General features: G+C 34.7%; 1 protein-coding gene across 4 annotated transcripts in view; it reads left to right on the forward strand.

The window, feature by feature from the left end:
• Nucleotides 1-14,931, forward strand: part of LRRC4C (leucine rich repeat containing 4C) — a 1,375,811-nt gene that overhangs the window by 689,134 nt on the left and 671,746 nt on the right. The gene's annotated exons all lie outside the window — the stretch shown is intronic.

The raw sequence follows: 14,931 nt of genomic DNA on the forward strand, positions 1-14,931 counted from the left end.
CCGACTTTCCTATATAATTTGTTAAGGAGTCACTGGATTCTGAAAAAACAAAAACAAAACTCTGGTTTCCAGTGGGGTTTCCTCTCTTCTCAACTTCTGTTTTTTTCCAACAATATCTACTGTGCATCTACTCTATGCTGAGTCAGTGTGCAATGAGATGGTAAAGTATGATAGATACATTTTCATTAGAATTGAGGTAGAATTTGCCTTGTCTTGGAGTTAGCAGTCAATGTTGGACAGAACCTAGTAAAACGTAAATGACAAATGTCTTAGTAGAATTTGAAGCTGTTTCCCCAGAAACAGTGAAAAGTGTATTGGTTTTGTGTATTTTGAAAAGAGAGCACCTTACCTCATCCCACCAAAGGATAGTGGATATACTGTTGGAACTTCCAGTGAATCAGATAAAGATTGGTTCATGGTGTCTGATTCCTATGTATAAATTCATCCTCTAAATTGTACATGACAAGAAAACATTTTGAATTGCACATTATAAAAAGAGGAAATGGGTTTTATGGATTATTTCTCTAGTAAACTATAAACAAGAGATGAAATTTTAGATATATCAAAAAAGTGCCTGTAATAATACCCTTTAGTTACATCACTTCACTTAAAGTAAGAGTCAAATTAAGAGTTAAGCAATTTATGGTAGTTGGAGAACAGTTAATTTTTTTGCAAGCTATGAGTTTGGAAGTTTAAAAGTTGAAGGACATGCTGTAACTATAGGAAAATGATGGAACTGAAATGCACACTCAGTTTTTGTTATTACTCATAAATCTCGCCTGACATTAGCAGAATTCAGCCTGTGAATCATAGATTTGTATTCATTCCTCGGCATCATCTCTTATCTTATCCAGACAGAAATGTGTTAATTAGCATAACAACATAGATTATATAGCTGTGTGATAATTCTAAAATTGTAGCTGATTTCACTAAATTCTAAATCTACACATACATTATCATTGCAATTAATGAGCAGGCCTTTATCATTTTGAAACTCGTCAGGTATTTTTAAAATGTTATCTTTCTATCGGCTGAAGGTAACTCTCCTTTTGAAAAAGTCTCAAACGGTCAAATTTTCTTCCTCCCTTTCTATTAATACTTTCTTTCTTCTTTCTTTCTGTGTTTTTCCCCCTTATCTTTGCTTTCTTCTTTCTAATTTATTGGATCCTAAAAACATGTTTATGCACCTTAAAAACTACACTCTATTTCGTACCCTTTCTAGCCTAAAGATCAGCACTCTTTTAGACACTCTTCAAGGTCTTTCCTAAGGAATATTTGCTATTACAATCATGCCATTGACTGCAGCATGCTCTATGATAGGCTGAATCTTTCAAATTAATTCATTTTATTTAAAATCAACACATATATTTCTGTAACAAAAATGTCTGCAAGCAATCAAAACAAGAATAAGAGAGATACAAAATAGGAGTGTTTATGAGACATCAATGACTTATTACATAAAAATTACTTTAAATTGTGTTCAAAAATGTTACTATCATTGCTTGATTAAATAGAGCAGAAGAAATGAGATCTAATGCATTTTATCACTACCTCATATTGACTATTTTGCTTTTGCTTTTCCAAGTTCTTTCCCAATCCATTTAAACAGCTGAGGACCACAGCAATTTGACGAGAGAGGCAGGACGGATCTTTATTAGAGAAGGCATGTGCTTCCTTGGTCCTTTGACTCATTTTATAACAGAATTCAACTCTTCAACCTTCTGTAGGGTAAACCTGGGCAGTTGCTTAGTGACTGCTTGCCAATTGCTCAGAGGATTTAGATGAGATTTGAAGGTGATGCTTCATTTCTAAATTCTCAGTGAAACATGAAGGTAAACATTTTGAAGGAGTGAAGTAGAAACCCAAGAAAATGAACTATTAAATGAATATAATACATAGGATTATTCTTTAATGAATATATATATATATATAAACATCTTTCATTAGAAACTTGATAAATGATTCTTATTTTAACTAAAGGACAACTCAGATGAATCTTCTGACAAAGTATGCAAATAATATTTTTTTAAATAGTGGTGTTTGTCCAATGAATGTTGCACTTTAAAGTAGTAGCTTGCTTGTAAGACACTATTTTCAAGATTGTGGTTTTATCACATTTACAAAATAATTCTGGGCTCATCTTGCAGAATTACCTTTACAGCTGATTTACACAGCACATGAAATCATATCCTATTACCCAAAATTACTCAAATACATTTTCCCAATTTTGACACTGACTTTCTCCATACTTAAATCTTTCCCTGATATGATATTAAAAATAATAACATCAAATGCTGCATTTTTAACACAAAATTCCAAAAATGTTGCAATCAAGTGTATAATTTCTGGAGAAAGAATGTAATTTCAAAAGGTATTTATATTTTTAAAATAAAGTAGCCCAGGCAGAGTGGCTCATGCCTGTAATCTCAGCACTTTGGGAGGCTGAGGTGGGTAGATCACTTGAGGTCAGGGGTTCAAGACCAGCCTGGCCAACATGGTGAAACCTCATTTCTACTAAAAATAAAAATAAAAATAAATAGCTGGCAGTGGTGGTGCATGCCTATAGTCCCAGCTACTCGGGATGCTGAGGCAGGAGAGTCACTTGAACCAGGGAGGTGGAGGTTGCAGTGAGCCGAGATGGTGCCACTGCATTCCAGCCTGGGTGACAGAGCAAGACTCTATCTCAAAAAAAAAAAAAATAAAATAAAATAAAACAATGCTCACTTAGCCAAATAATCTCTTATAAGATCACCGAACACGTTCAAATTGAATTATATAGACTTACAATTAACAACTTTGTTCTTGTGACAGAGCATAGTGTTCAATTTTTCAAGCTTTGGTGCATTTAAGAAAATATTATTAATAGTGGTATTTTTAAGGGGTGGTGAGTAATCAACACTTGTATTTATGACTATGAACCAATAATATGTTGTTTGAGAATAATAGTCTTCCTTGTAACAAAATTGTTGTATTTATGTCTAAAAATAATGCATGGCACAAGCCAAGTGGTGGTCAAAACTAACTAAATTTATAAATATATATATATATAATACACACACGTATACACACACATACATACACATATGTATATGTATAAACATATGTATATGTATAAACATATGTGTATGTAGATGTATACACATATATGTGTACATCTGTATACACACACATATATACGTATAGACAGAGAGAGACAGTGACAGAAAGACTTTTTACCATAATTGACTACATAGAAATGCTGTTTGTTATTTTGAGTAATAGCTAATGAATAGAAATAATATCCACCAGGTTTGTAACAGATGCAAAAACTCTATTAATAATCTTTGTCATAGGAACCATAAGTAACAAAAGCGATACACAAACTAACATTATAATTTGTTTGCCCAAACTCAGACTTTTTGAATTTATGCTTGTACCAATTCTTAATTACAATAGGAAACTCTAGTGGAAGGCAAAGAGTATGAGAATGAAGTAAATTGAGATTCAACTGGGCATTTCAGTTTCATTCAAGTCCTTTTGTGGCTACTAATGAAGATTCTATAGTTCCTTTAAAAAAAAAAAAAAAAGTAAGCAATTAGGTGGGAGGAGCTGTGGGCCAGAGAAGTCTAGGAGATAATGGTATGTTCATTCTCATCCCCCTGAAAGTGACAGCAGCCATACCAGAGCCTGAAGCAGGTCAGAATAAATGTAGCAACATATATTAGGCACTGCATCAGGATGGGGAGTAACTGTTTCCACTGATTCTGTCTTAAGACAGGAACCAAAAAATGTTACTATGACATAGTAAAAGGTATCTGAAAGTATATATGCCAAAAACATAATTAAGGGAAATGAAAGCCATTATTACTAAAACAAGTTGAGAAGCTGACAGAGAAAAGAGGGCTGGGAGGCTGTTGTTTGGAAGCAAAATCAGTAATGCCCATTTTAAGGAAGAAGAAAAAATAGGCATGCAGGCTTTTGGCTTGAAATTAAATGAAAGTAAGGGATTGTAAATCAATAATGCAACAAAGGGGGCAGAAAGCTAATGGTTCTTTTGTTTCAAATTGTAAATGGCATTTTTTGTATTCCGCTATAAACCTTAAGTGATGGCTTTGTTAATTACAGAGCAGAAAGCCTGGCATTTCACTTTCCTGATTACACAAATCTCTACGTTACTAAGCCTTGACTTTATTGACTCTGCATTTAGGTGCGTTTAGGTGTGAACTAAGAGCTATAACTAGTCTAGCATTGGGAGAACCCGTTTCTCAAGACAGGATTTTCAGCATAGATGATTAGAGTCCAGTTGAATAGAGGGGAAGACCCTAAGAGACAAAATTAGTAAATGAAAATATTGGCAAGAGGGAGTAAAAGAACCAAATAGTTTAAGATATTTTGCTATGCTTTAAAGTCAAATCCTTTAGTCATTATCTTTTGTGCTTGTAGGTAAAGGAACTATTATGCCAACTCTGAAAATTTATCTGTAAGTTCAAGGTGAGGCATAGTGTTTGGAAAGCTTCCTAAAACTTCCGATAAAGGCTAAGAGCTAGCCCAAAACTACGTTAAATAATACAGAATGTTGTGCTATAGCAGGCAATCCTAAAGTGAAGCCCTAGGACTTTTGTGAACTCATAATAAGAAATTGATGGTCAATTTCTTAATTGGTTGATATTATTTTCTAAATATTTTTGTATATATAAATTGTGTGTGTGTGTGTGTGTGTGTGTATGTACACACACATATGCTGTCATATGCCACGTAATGACACTTTGGTCAATGACAGACTGCATATACAATGATAGTGCCATAAAATTATCATACCATGATTTTACTGTACTTTTTCTATGTTTAGATACATTTAGATACACAAATATTTACCATGGTGTTACAATTGCCTGCCATATTCAGCACAGTAACATGCTGTACGGGTTGGTAGACTGGAAATAATAGGCTATACCATATACTCTATGTGTGTAGAAGGCTACACTATGTAGATATGTGAAAGTACACTCTCTGATGCTTGCACGGTGACAAAATTGCCTAATTCCCAATTTCTTAGAACATATCGCTGTCAGTAAGTGACCCATGACTGTTTATGTACGTACATTTTCATTTTACATTGTCTCCGCACATCTTTCACTGATCCCTTTTTCTTTTTCCTCCCTCCCTTTCCACTCCCTAGACCTCTTCACCTGCATAAATTCTCCTGGCAATCTGCATGTTCATTATCCTTCCTTGTATTAAAAAAAAAAAGGCTCTAACCAGTTTTCAATTTGCTAGCTCTCTGAATTCATGGAGTGTTATTTTACTCTATTATACATTATAAGGACTGCATATGAGGTTCAGCTTCAAAGTATACTTTCTAAATGCCATTTGTTATAATTATGTTTAGGAATAGGGCTTTGGTGATGACGCTTTGTATCTATTTTACGTATTTAAAAAACGTCAAACACCCTCCTGTATGTCACTCATCATTAATGTAGCTCTATTATCTTTCTTGATATCTTCTCCTTTTCATATTAAATAGCTCTCATTCTCTGAAACTCTTCTTTTAGGAAATTACTTTACTGTAATCACATTTCTTACCTTTCTCAAGATCTTTCTTATTCCTGCTTTGTCATCTTGGAAATTAGGTGAGAAAATGAAATGTGATGTATAAAATGAGGGCATCTACTTACCAATATATATTTTCTAAATTGTCTTTTTATTCCTGTGTAAGTAGGTCCACAATGAAGTCTGCAGTGCCATAAATACATTCAAACTTTGATATTTTTAAGATGATAATTTTTTAAAATAAAGTATGTTGTACTGGAATTTACCAGGGCATTAAAAAGAATTTTTTTATGAAGGCAAATGCCAGAGCTCTTACTAAAGAATACTCAAGGTACCTTTTTAATATGATAGATGTGTATCTTTTAATATTTTAGTATTTTTCAGAGTCAGCATACTAGAACAAGATTGTAGGCTTAGGAAAGGGACACTATTTAAGTCTTATTTTAAAGATGAAGAAACCAAATCATTCTGCTAGTAAAGAACAATGTTGGCGTGTCCAATTTTTATGCCTACCCTTTTCCATTACATCATATTGATGTTGTAGTATTGCCATGATAAAGTGGTACAACCATTTATATCTTATTCTAAAGGATTATCGCTTTAGGCACCATCCATGTTAGCCAATGGTCATCCACAGGTGGCCACTCCACAATGCAGCAGTTTCATTACACCCACTCCTTTATCATGGTCTGTGTGTAAACACCCCAAATAATTTTACAAACTGCCTTATTTTACTAGAGACCAGCATGTCTTACCTGTGTCAGGGTATAGGCCAATGTTTGGGGCTCTACTCGACTTTAATTATAAGGGAACTCTCTAATTCCAGATACGTGACTCTATAACAATTTTCTGCATTAAATTTTATTTTAATGTGACCAAGAGAAATAGAAATCTTTGAACTGTCTTTTAATTAGCTATAGTGCCTTTAAAAAACATGAACTTGAAAAGATCTTGAGGACTGGGTAATATAAGAAATGAGCACATATATTAATAGAGTTTACATTAATTTTTTGTTTTCTCTGATTTATATTTCAGTTAATCAATATATTATGTAAGTTACGCAAGTGAAATGCAGAAAAACTAGAAAATATAGGTATAAAGCTCCCCATGCCAAGATAGGCATTAGGTTAACATTCTGGGATGTATGCCTCCAGAATATCTTGCTTTGGCATTCAGATATGTTTATCTTCTATTCATTTCTTAATGTCAGTAAAGAATAACACCATAAACTCAGTAGATAAAGCCAAAAACTTGAATCATCTTTGAGTCTCTTCTCTTTTTTTCCACTGTTTGCTTCCATGCTATCAGAAAACACAGTATCTACACACAGAGGCCAAAATAGTCATTTTATCTCCACTACTACTACTCTGGTTCTGGACACCTTCCCTGTGGTAGGTGGTAGGTACCTACACTAATCGCTTAACTCGTCTTCCTATGCCTACTGCTGAATCTTGCCTTTCATTCTCCACAACGTAGAAAGCACAATATTTTAAAATTCAATATCAGATCATGTCATCTCCTGTCTAAAATGCTGCAACAGGTTTCCATTGCACTTAGAAGTGAAACACATTGGCTAATGGGATCTACTTTTTGCCTTCAGTCTTCAATCTCTCCAACCTCATTCCCTACCCCTTTCCCAACAAATTCTGGGTACCATTGGATATCCTTTTATTTTTAGAATAATGAAAATGCTTCCTAACTACAGGTCTTTCACTTTCTCTACCTTTGAGGTATAACATTTCTGCCACACATTTACCCAACTGCCTCATTCTTGTAACTCTGATCTCATTACAAATGCAGCCCCCTCAAGGACGCTTTCCTTGATCAATCTATTTAGCCGGCCCCTTTTTCCTTCCTCCTCTACCTGCTTCCCTGTCTCACTAACTCAAGAATTCTCTCTTGCTTGCCCTGGCTCACTTTCTCCTGAGCAATTAGCACCATCTCAAATTATTATTATTTTTTCATTAAAATATAGAGGTTAAAGCACAGACTCTAGAGCCCAGCTACCTGTATTCTAATCCCAATTACACTAGATTTGTGACTTGGGAAAAGATTCAACCATTTTTCACTTCAGTTTCCTCATCTATAAAGTGATATTAATGATAGCATCAAAGTCCTAAACTGTTATAATGATTAACTGAGTTAATAATTGTTACATAAGTGAATCTGTGCTTAGCACGTAGTAAATGCAATTTAACCGTCCAATAGAAATAAAAATGATGCTAAGTGAATTCACTATCACTAGGCCAGCCTCACAAAATATCCTCAAGGGAGTTCTAAACATGGGAATGAAAAAACGATATCTGTCACCACAAAAAACTTAACTACATAGTCAACAGACCATATAAAACAACTATACAACAGAAACGACAAAGCAACTAGCTAACAATTTCACAATAGGATGAAAACCTCACAGATAAATATTAACCTTGAATGTAAATGGCCTAAATGTCCCTACTTAAAAGGTACAGGGTGGTAAGTTGAATTAAAAAATCAAGATCCAGCCGGGCGTGGTGGCTCACGCCTATAATCTCAGCACTTTGGGAGGCTGAGCAGGGCAGATCACGAGGTCAGGAGATGGAGACCATCTTGGCTAACACAGTGAAATACCGTCTCTACTAAAAATACAAAAAAATTAGCCGGGCATGGTGGCGGGCATCTGTAGTCCCAGCTACTCGGGAGGCTGAGGCAGGAGAATGGTGTGAACCCGGGAGGTGGAGCTTTCAGTGAGCCAAGATCATGCCACTGCACTCCAGCCTGGGCGACAAAGCGTGACTCTGTCTCAAAAAAAAAAAAAAAAAAAAAAAAATCAAGATCCATTTGTCTGCTGTCTTTAAGATACCCATCTCACATGTAGTGACAACCCAAGACTCAGAGTAAAGAATTACAGAAAGATTTAACATGCAAACAGAAAACAAAAAAGAGGAAGGGCTACTATTCTTAGATGACTAAAAAATAACAAACTTAGAAAAAAAAAAGTAAAAGAGGATGAAGAATGGTATTATGTAATGATAAATGTTTTAATTCAGGAAGACTTAACTATCCCAAACATATACATACCCCAAATTAGAACACCAAAATTCATAAAACAAGTATTTCTAGTTCTACAAAAAGATGTATACAGGGACATAATTATAGAGGAGAAGTCCACACCCCCACAGATAATATTAGACAAATTATCAAGGTAGAAAACTAACAACAAAAATCCTGGAATTACATTCAACACTTAACAAATTGGACATAATAGACATCTACAGAATACTCCACCCAATAAACACAGAATATACATTCTTATGTGCACATGGAACATACCCTAAGATTGACCACATGCTTGGCTGTAAAGCAAGTCTCAATAAATTTAAAATAATTGAATCATCCCAACCATACTCTCAGACCACAGTGGAAGAAAAATAGAAATCAATACCTAGAAGGTATCTCTAAACCACCCAATTACATGGAAATTTAAAAATGTGTTTCTGAATGACTCTTGGATAAAAATTAAATTAAGGCAGATATCAAAAAATTATTTGAAATAAGTGAAAAAGGAGACATAGCATATCAAAATATTTGGGATGCAAAAAAAAGTATTAAGAGGAAAGTTTATAGCTCTCAACACCTAAAACAAGAAGTTAGAAATAAATTAACTATCTAATATTATACCTAGAAGAACTAGAAAATAATAAACTAACTCCAAAGCAAGCAAAAGAAAAGAAATAACTAATATCAGAGCAGTAGTGAATGGTATCAAGACATGAAAATCAATACAATAAGTTAACCAAACCAAAAATTTCTTTGGAAAGTATAAACAAGATTGATAGATGACTAGCTAGATTGACAAAAAAAGAGAAAAAAATCCAAATAAGCACAATCAGAAATGACAAATGTGACATTCCAACTGATCCCACATAAATACAAAAGATAATGTATGAACACCTCTATGCAAACAAACTAAAATATCTACATAAAATGGATAAATTCCTGGAAATGCACAACCTCACAAGATTAAATCAGGAAGAAATTGAAACCCTGAACACACCAATATTGAGCTCAAAATGGAATCAATCATAAGAAACCTCACAATTAAAAAAAGCCCTGGACCAGATGGATTCACAGCTGAATTCTATAAGACATACAGAGAAGAGCTGGTACGAATTCCACTGAAAATATCAAAAAAGAAAAATCCAGGAGGAGGCAAAGACACAAGGATAAGAGAAAACTAGAGGCCAATATTTCTGATGAGCACAGATGCAAAAACCATCAACAGGCTCTTAGCAAACTGAAATCAGTAGCAAATTAATAATGTTGATTAACCACATTCAAGTAGGCTTCATTCCTGGAATGCAAGGTTGGTTCAACAAACACAACTCAGTAAATGTGACTCACCACATATACAGAATTAAGAGCAAAAACCATATAATCATCTCAATAGATACAGAAAATGCTTTTGATAAAATCCAAAATCCCTTCATTGTTAAAAATCAACAATAAACTAACATAGAAGGAACATAACTCAAAATAATGACTCCTATCTATGACAAACCCACAGTTGACATACGAACAGTCAAAAGTAGAAGACATTCCCCTTAAGAATGGGTACATATAATAATGTTTATTCTCACCATTCCTGTTCAACAGGGTGCTGGAAGTCCAAGCAAGAACAATCAGACAAGGGAAAGAAATAAAAGGCATCCAAATAGAAAAAGCAAAAGTCAAATTCTCTCTCTTTACTTACGATATGATTTTGTGTCTTAAAAATCCTAATAATTTTGCCAAAAGCCCCATAGATGTGAAAAACAACTTCAGTAAGTTTAGTATACAAAATCAATGCTCCAAAATCGGTAGCATCTCCATGCATCACTAATGTTCAAACAGTGCCAAATAAAGAAGGCAACCCCATTTACAATAGCCAAAAATAAAATAAAATAAAATAACTAAAAATACATCTAAGTTTCACATGCAAGGACAGAGTTAATTAGTTGTGAAAGAGATTATATGTCCTCAAGTCAAAAATATTTATTTATTTATTTATTTTTATTTTTATTTTTTTATTTTATTTTTTTTGTTTGAGACAGAGTCTCTCCTTGTCACCCAGGCAGGCTGGAGTGCAGTGGCACAATCTTGGCTCACTGCAAGCTCCGCCTCCTGGGTTCACGCCATTCTCCTGCCTCAGCCTCCCAAGTAGCTGGGACTACAGGTGCTGGCCGCCACACCCAGCTAATTATTTGTATTTTTAGTAGAGATGGGTTTTCACCATGTTAGCCAGGATGGTCTCGATCTCCTGACCTCATGATCCACCAACCTCGGCCTCCCAAAGTGCTGGGATTACAGGTGTGAGCCACTGCACCTGGCCAATATTTGCTTTCTTGTCCACTACATTAAAAACTGGCCAATCCCAATCTATATCATAATTTTAAGAGATGAATGAAACTGGATTTTATTAATTATTATATGTAAATATTTAGGTAATATAGTTTTTTTATGTTGGACATAGGTTGCTTATACTTTTAATTTGAAAACAGAGCAGAGATTAATATGCCAGCATATAATTATTTGTGCATTTGCAAGATTGTTGCTTTGGTCTAAATTCCCAGCAGTTCAGGAATAGAAGAATATGGACTCTTTTAAAGCCATAGATACATAGTGCCAAATAGCCCTCAAAATACATCATTTCCCTTTACATTCCCATTATCACTTTTTGTGTGCATAATTTTTAACAACAAAAATGCACATCAATAGTCTTTTAAATTTTTTTCCAATATAAAGTTGAGTATATTTTATATTTTATTCTGCTCAGAATTAGAGTTTTGTCAACAAATTACCTGTTTATGGTATTGATGATTCTTCACAGGTTAAAGATCATAGCATAATTTAACACTTTTCTCAACTTTATTTAATCTTTAGTCAAATCTATTCTAGTGTCTTTAATGTCATGATTAGAAAATATTTCCTCCATCCAAGATTATATAAATGTTCATCTGTATATTATTCTAACAAATGCAGAATAGCTCCAGATTAATTTATCCCCAATTGACTACTCCAGTGTCAACTTGTTAAATTATTCAAAACTTTCCTCCTTAATATTATACCAAATAATACTTATTTATATAATGTATGTTCATAGAACTTTCTTGGAATTTTCTCTCAGCCTCATTGATATAGTTCTAATAACATCTATTTTAAACCCCTGTTGAAAGTGGAAGCATTTCGAATGTCCTTCAACAGGTAAATAGACAATTTAAGTGTGGTATGTCTACAGATGGAATATTATTCAGCCAGGATAAATGTTAATATGCATGCTACAAAATGGAGGAAACTTGAAGATATTATGCTAAGTGAAACTAGACGTAAAAAGCTATATATTCTATGATTCTATTTATATAAAATATTTAAAAAGCCCAAGGATCAATTGACACAAAAGCAGATTAATGGTTGCCAGGGATAGGTGAGGAGAGAATCAGAGTTATTGCTTGATGTGCATGGGGTTTTATTTTGTGATAATAAGTGTTTGAAGACTAGATATAACTGGTAATTGCAGAACATTATGAATGTATTATATACCACTGAATCATATACTTTGAAATGGTTCATTTTATGTTGTATTAATTGAATAAATTTATGCTGTATTATTTTTTCAATTAATTAATTGAGAGACAAGTGGAACCTGTAGTACAGTAATAAACATGTATTATAGCCCATATATAGTTGGGCAAGTTCATGGTTTATTGTCTGTATTTGAAAGGTAACTGAATTAAAAAAGTGTTCGGTTTTTATTAAATCCTGAGTAAAGTGGTAACAATAATGTTCCCTACAATATTGTCTTCATTGGGATGTTCTTTTCTGTCTCTCAAAATTTTTTTAAACTTCTTCATATAGGTTTTGCATATTTATTTATATATGTATTATGAGATACTCTTTTGATTTGGATATTTTGAAGTTTTTTTGTTTTATCTTTATTTTTTAACATTTTTAATTTTATGGGTACATAGTAGGTGTATATATTTCTGGGGTACATGAGATATTTTGATACAGATATATGATGCATAATAATCACAACAGGGTAAATGGAATATCTGTCACCCCAAGTGTTTACCATTTCTTTCTGTTAAAAAATTTCTGTTATACCCTTTTAGTTATTTTTAAATGTATAATAAATTGTTGTTTACTGTAATCACCTTATTATGATATAAAATATTAGCTCTTACTAATTTTCTCTAACTGTACTTTTGTACCCATTAATCATTCTCACTCCCCAGTGACCCACCACTACTTCCTTCCCAGCCTCTGCTAACCATCATTCTACTCTCCTATCTCCATGAGTTCAATTGTTTGAATTTTTAGCTCTCACAAATTAGGGCATGCAAATTTTGTCTTTAAACTCCCACAAATGAGAGTTTGCAAATTGTGTCTTTCTGTGCCTGGCTTATGTCGCTTAACATAATGTTCTCCAGTTCTATCCATATTATTGTGAATTACAGGAACTCACTCTTTTTTATGACTGAATAGTACTCCATTGTGTATATGGGCCACATTTCCTTTATGAATTCATCTGTTGATGGACACTTAGGCTGCTTCCAAATCTTGACTATTGTGAATAGTGTTGCAGTAAACACGGGAGTGCAGATATCTCTATGATATACTGATTTCCTTTGTTTTGTGTATATACCTAGCAGTGAATGGCTGAATCATATGGTAATACTATTTTTAGTTTTTTGAGGACACTCCATACTGTTCACCATAGTAGCTGTACTAATTTACACTACCATAAACAGTGTATGAGGGTTCACATTTCTCTACATCTTTGTCAGTATTCATTATTGCCTGTGTTTTGGATAAAGCCATTTTAACAGGGGTGAGATGATATCTCAATGTAGTTTTGATTTGCATTTCTCTGATAATCAATGATGTTGAGCATCCTTCCTTATACCAGTTTGTCATTCATATATCTTCTTTACAGAAATGTGTATTTAGATATTTTGCCCATTTTAAAAATCAGATTGTTGGATCTTTTAATTTCCTGTTGAGTTGTTTGAACTTCTTATACATTCTACTTCTTACTCTGCTGTCAGGTGGTAGTGATATGGTCAGGCTCTGTGTCACCACCCAGATCTCACCTTGAATTGTAATCCAAATTGTAGTCACCATGTGTTGGGAGAGGGACCTCATGGGAAGTAATTAGATCTTGGGGGCAGTTCTCCCATGCTGTTCTCATGATAGTGAGTGAGTTCTCGCATGATCTGATGGATTTATAAGAGGCTTATTCCCCATTTGCTCTGCACTTCTCTCTCCTGCCACCATGTGAAAAGGATGTGTTTGCTTCGCCTTCCATCATGATTGTAAGTTTCCTGAGGCCTCCCCAGCCATGCAGAACGGTGAGTTAATTAAGACTTCTCCTTCTATGAATTACGCAGTCTTGGGCAGTTCTTTATAGCAGTAACTCAGTACCAGAAGTGGGTTGCTGCTATAAAGATACCTGAACATGTGGAAGTGACTTTAGAACTAGGTAACAGTAAGAGGATGGAACAGTTTGGTGGGCTCAGAAGAAGACAGAAAAATGTGGGAAAGTTTGGAACTTCCTTTGCACGTAGAGGGCTCAGAAGACAGAAAGATGTGAGAAAGTTTGGAACTTCCTAGAGACTTGTTGAATGGCTTTAACTAAAATACTGACAGTGTTATGAACAATGTAGTCTGGGTTGAGGTGGTCTCAGAGGGAGATGAGTAACTTTTTGGGAACTGGAGCAAAGATGACTCTTGCTATGCTTTAGCAAAGAGATTGGCAGCATTTTACCCCTGCCCTAGAGATCTATGGAACTTGAGAGAGATAATTTAGGGTACCTGGTGGAAGAAATTTCTAAGCAGCAAAACATTCAACAGGAAGCAGAGCAAAAAAGTTTGGATAATTTGCAGCCTGATAATATGATATAAAAAAAAAAAAACATTTTCTGGGGAGAAATTCAAGCCAGCTGCAGAAATTTGCATGAGGTGCCAAATGTTAATCACTGAGACAATGGGGAAAATTTTCCCAGGGCATGTCAGAGACCTTCACAGCAGCCCCTCCCATCATAGGCCCAGAGATCTAGGAGGGAAAAATGGTGTCATGGGCTGAGCCCAGGCCTATCCTGTTCTGTGCAGACCTAGGACATGGTGCCCTGCATCCCAGCTGCTTCAGTTCCAGCCATGGCTAAAATGGGCCAAGGTACAGCTTGGGTGCACAGAAGAGAAGAATTGAGGTTTGGGAACTTCTGTCTAGATTTCAGAAGATGTATAGAAATGCCTGGATGTCCAGACAGAAGTTTGCTGCAGGAGCAAGGCCCTCATGGAGAAACTCTGCTAAGGCAGTGCAGAAGCGAAAGGTGAGTTCAGAGTCCCCACACTGAGTCCCCACTAAGGGACAGCATAGTGAAT

Source organism: Symphalangus syndactylus, chromosome 6 (genome assembly GCF_028878055.3).
Source record: "Symphalangus syndactylus isolate Jambi chromosome 6, NHGRI_mSymSyn1-v2.1_pri, whole genome shotgun sequence".
NCBI lineage: Eukaryota > Metazoa > Chordata > Mammalia > Primates > Hylobatidae > Symphalangus > Symphalangus syndactylus.